This window comes from Cydia strobilella, chromosome 2, assembly GCF_947568885.1.
Source record: "Cydia strobilella chromosome 2, ilCydStro3.1, whole genome shotgun sequence".
Classification (NCBI taxonomy): Eukaryota; Metazoa; Arthropoda; class Insecta; order Lepidoptera; family Tortricidae; genus Cydia; species Cydia strobilella.
Genome location: NC_086042.1, coordinates 8,478,225 through 8,483,703, shown reverse-complemented (window position 1 = coordinate 8,483,703; position 5,479 = coordinate 8,478,225).

The following is a 5,479-nucleotide window of genomic DNA, read 5'->3' as shown; positions in this document are numbered from 1 at the left end:
TCCTGTAATAACTTTAAGGCCAGGATTACACTCGTAAGTTTTACTTACGTAAGTAGGGACACAGCTATACTACAGAATGAGATATGAATATCGTTATCTCATTCTAGCAAATAGCTTTGTCCCTACTTACGTAAGTAAAACTTACGAGTGTAATCCAGGCCTAAGGGATAAGACGCTTGCGCTTTTATCGTCTACAATTGTAATTGTTAGAATGTAAGGGCCACACGATGACAGCCGATAAAAGCGCGACGATCTTAGTCCCGCTAGTGGAAGTGGTTCATCATTGGAAGCATAAAATTAAAAGGGTAACTGGAAATAGTCTAAGGACTAAGGAGTTCGTTTCCGTCCGTTTAAATATTTTTTCCTATTATCCACCCGGTATAAACTTAGCGGTGATAGAACTAGTTAATGAAAAGTTTTTAACACGATTAGCTAGTTTTGGCTTACCACTACTTAGAGCGTTTTCACATTGTCCTTTCCGATATCGGATGTCAAATACGACCTCAAATAAGTTAAATGTAGAAAAGTGCCTTTTCATTATTACGTAATAATTCATTTAATAAATGATTATTGGTCAAAAGAACGTTAATGTATAAATAAAAGGACTTTTCAAATCATTGACATCACCTATTCGGTAAAGGGCTTTTTATTCCCTGATAGGAGGGATCAAAGTGGCACTTGTCTGTTCTAGGAGATTTTAATTTGTTAAAATTCCAATTCGGGAAATAAAAATCATATAATGTAGGTACCTACTTGACGCGGTTCAGCATTAAATAATTTACATCATAAATGTGAAAAAATGTTTACTCGTTTCATCAAATCGCGCCCCGATCTACCATTTTTTTTATTTATTTTTTGTTATGTAGTATATTTTTCTTTATTATCACACCGAGCTTGAGGTTTGTGTCTATGTATAAACGTTATTATAGAGATACAATACAACAATAACTAGAAAACATACGTTTTTTGTATAGGAGCCCTCTACACTTAAAAAAAATACAGTTGTTATCATAACGGCAATAAAATGCTATTCAATTATCCACCATGAGGTGAAGCCCGCTCACCGACAGGTCATAAAAACTGTAGTTAGGGCTGTTGCCCGGGACCCGGGACCTGGGACCGAGAATGCAACGTCCCGCTCCAAATATCGGAGGTAATTTCAAATTTATTCGATACGCAATTAAGTCACATTTAAGTTATTAGTTATTTAATAATGTGTAAAGATCGTATAATTTTGATTTGAAAAGGGACAAATACAACAGACAAATACTCTTTGTGACTGGGTATCAGACATTTTGAAGGATCGATCGATTCTGGTTGTCATTAATGGCTGCTCGTCCGATCAAATGGCAATCAATGCCGGAGTCCCTCAAGGGTCCGTGCGTTCAGCGACCCTTTTCCTGCTCTACATAAACGACCTGCTGCAGCCAGGTATGTTCGGATATGCAGATGACACTACGGTTGTTGAAAGCTACATACCCAATTCACGAGCTAGTGGAGCCCAAATTCAGGCGCTCAGGGAGGCAATGGTCGAACGCATGAACGTGCGTGTCTTATCTCCGCTAAACGGAGGCCATTCCATCTCACTCCTACTTTCCGAGATGTATCCCTTCCGTTAACCGACCATCTTGATGTGCTCGGAATCTCGCTGACCTCAAAACTCAACTTCGGCCCGCATATCGAGTCGAAAGCACAGTTAGCGGCAAAAAAGCTAGGCATCCTCAACAAGGTGAGGCAGTATTTTACACCTAGGCAGCTGCTCGACCTTTACCAAGCACAAGTCCGATCGTGTGTAGAATACTGCTCTCATCTGTGGGATGGCTCTGCAAAGTACCAGCTTGAGGCGATCGAGTCAGTTGAGAGGAAAGCCAAGAGAATCATCAATGACAGCAATCTGACGAATGCTCGACTCCAAAGCAGAGAGTGGAGTCGAGCATTCGTCGCAAGGTTGCCAGCCTGACGATCTTTTATAGGATACATTTCGGAGAGTGTGCTGATTAACTGCACAACCTTATTCCTCCGTCCCATTTTTACCATCGGACTACAAAACAAACGGCACTCCGGCATCGCTTCATGGTAGGAACTCCAGAAATACGCACGAAGCGTTTTGCTTCCACATTTCTTATGCGAACTGCCAAGGAGTGGAACGCCCTGCCCGAGACTGTGTTTCCGCATGAGTACAATCTGGGGCTCTTCAAGGCAAGAGTTAATAGGTATCTCATAGGTAAGCGTGCTGCACCGTAGACCGCATCATCACTTAGCATCAGGTGGGATCGTGGTCAAACGCCTGCCTATTCATCATTAAAAAAAACTTACATATAATAATGGCAGGTTGACCAAAATGTTGACGGATTGGTGGCCGCTTTCGGATGAAAGAAGCGCCTGGCGTCCGTTAGCTCGTTGGGTGGATGACGTTCGAAAAATCGCGGGGCACTTTTGGATGAGACTAGCCCAGGACCGGGATAAGTGGCGTACACGAAGAGAGGCCTATGTTTAGCAGTGGGCGACTGAAGGCTAAATGATGATGATGATGATGATGATGACAAATAATCTCGTAACATTGTGCAATTATTTTATTTATCTCTTTAATTTATAGCCATTTTTTAATAATTAATCTATTTCATATAATAATACAATATTTAAAATATTAAAAAGTGACACAGGCATCCTAAAAAAAATTTTTTTTTAGGAGAATTTTCTTTTCGGTTCGGTTGTATAACTTTTTATCCTCTGGCTACTTCGTAAGCCTAAGGCTTTAATAAAAAGAAAGCTGGTGTTGGGTTACACTTACCCTAGATAATATGTACTAAGCTTATAATTAAAATGTAAGATAAAACCCTTTCGGCCGCCATCGCAACTGTGTTTCACAACCAGTTGTCTAGGAAGTTTTTTTGCTCTTTCATGGTAACCAGTTTGCATTTATAGTGATAAGAAGTGATTTCGAGAAATTCAATCCCTAAGGGGGTTAAAAAGGGGATGAAAGTTTGTATGGGGCTCAAATTTTATTTTAAGCTAGGAATTTCAAACTTCGTAAAAAGATATTTTATTAAAATACAAACTGACTGCGTTTTTAAAAATCCATCCCCTAAAAGTGTTAAAAAGGGGTTGAAAGTTTAAATCCATTACAAATACTTTTAAACTTCTTAGAAAGGCATAAAAGCCGATTACAAAAACCGGCCAAGTGCGAGTCGGACTCGCGTTCCAAGGGTTCCGTACATTACACAATTTAAACAAATGTATTTTTTATGTGAAACGTGAGTGAAATGTTTTTAAAAAACCCGTAGAGGTCGGATCAAAAACTAAGTAATTAAGTCTGACTCACGCTTGACTGTACATTTCTAATAAGTTTTCCTGTGATCTATAGGTAAAGATCTATTTTGTGTATTTTTTTTCAAAATTTTAGACCCAGTAGTTTCAGAGATAAAGGGGGGGAATGGTCATTTTTTGCCTATTTTCTTGAATAACTTCTAAACTGTTTCTCCTAAAATTATAAAAAAGATATATTTGAGATTCTCACAATGAGCTCTTTCATTTGATATGTAACACGTTATAGTTTGAAAAACTTTATTTTTTAATTTTCACATTTACCCCCCCCAAGTGGCCCCCGTGTTTAAAATTTATTTGTTTACGTTACATGTCCGTCTTTGGGTTACAAACTTACATATGTATACCAAATTTCAACTGAATTGGTCCAGTAGTTTCGGAGAAAATAGGCTGTGACAGACGGACAGACAGACAGACAGACAGACAGACGCACGAGTGATACTATAAGGCTATAAGGGTCCGGTTTTTCCCTTTTGAGGTACGGACGGAACCCTAAAAAAAGTAATTTCGACGGTCTTGAAAATTCAACCCCTTGTTTTTGTTTTTTTTTCGGAGTGGGAAATGCATTTACGCACCGTCCCCCCGGCCGCGGGAATTTAACCGGGTTGTTTATATATGGTACAAGTTTTCTTTTAAGCCAGGAACTTGAAACTTGGTAAACGGATATTACTTAATTTATATGAAAATAGACGAAAACTGATTTCAACGTTTTTGAAAATTGATTCCCTAAGTTGTGAAAATGGGGTTGAAAGTTTGCATCGGGAGTGAACTTTCTTTTAAATAGTGGACTTGAAAATCTTCTAAGGGAGTTGAGACGGATTATATCGAGAAACTTCGTAGGTTGTGACAGACAAATCTCATGCGTTTTATTAAAAAATGGTTAACCATCCCTTTTGCTGCATAATGTTCTATGCTCATTTAGTATATGTATATAACCACTAACATACAAATCCACGCGTACGAAATCGCGGGCAACAGCTAGTGTAACATAAACCCCTACTATGGTTGTCAAAAAAGAAAGTGAACTTATATAGCAACTAGGTCTTTTGAGATTTTTCCTTGTTAGCAACTTGTTGCTTAACAGGAATAGTAATCGTTCTTCTATCACAAGATTCACAGTTGCCATGAAAGACTTAAAAATCCTCGTAGACAACTGGTTGTGAAACACAGTTGCGATGGCGACCGAAAGGGATAAAACACTGCCATTTGTTATATTGTCTTCGGTTACCGCGATAGTTACTCATGAAATAAAACTATGAAAACGGATTATATCGCGTATATTGAATTTATAATACATCCCGACGTTTCGAAGCCTTTACAGCGTTCGTGGTCAACGGGTGACTGAGGAAAAATTACAAAGTGCAAAAATACCCACATACTAAAATAATGAACAATCATAGACTATGAACTTTAAGGCTGGTTGTACATGCAAAATCGGTTCATAAGGCTAGTTATACACTACAATTATTTTCAAGTAAAGATATATATATTATTACAATACACATACATACAATTACAATTAATAATATATATATATCTTTACTTGAAAATAATTGTAGTGTATAACTAGCCTTATGAACCGATTTTGCATGTACAACCAGCCTTAAAGTTTATAGTACGCTAAGTACTAGTATATATAAGTCGGTTTGATATGGTAGGTAACCATGCTTGATCGTCGTTTGTTTGTTTATTTGTGTTTGTCATTTAAACATTAAATTCACTTTGTATTCATTTACCGCTAAATGATGAAATATGATGATCTTACTCATGATCCCCTTAGGCCCACTTTCGCCATTCCACTAACCCGGGGTTAATCGGTTAACCCTAGAATTACCAGGTTACCAATACAATTTGACACTGGGTTAACGGTTTAACCGGTTAACCCCGAGTAAGTGGGAACCATCCCACCACCAGCACCTTGCACCAGCAAGTGGCGCTTAGAGGACAAACGGCAAGATATAAAACAGTTATTTACGATACAAGTGCGGAAAGTAGAAAATTCGCAACGAGTTGTGAGTTAATTAACTATTCGCACGTATATCGTACAAAATTTTTCAGTACATATGGCCCGACATAGGCATGGAAAGTGCTTATTACCGCACTAGTGCGGGAAAGTAGCACCATTACGTACTGTAATAGTACATTTCGATGCTAG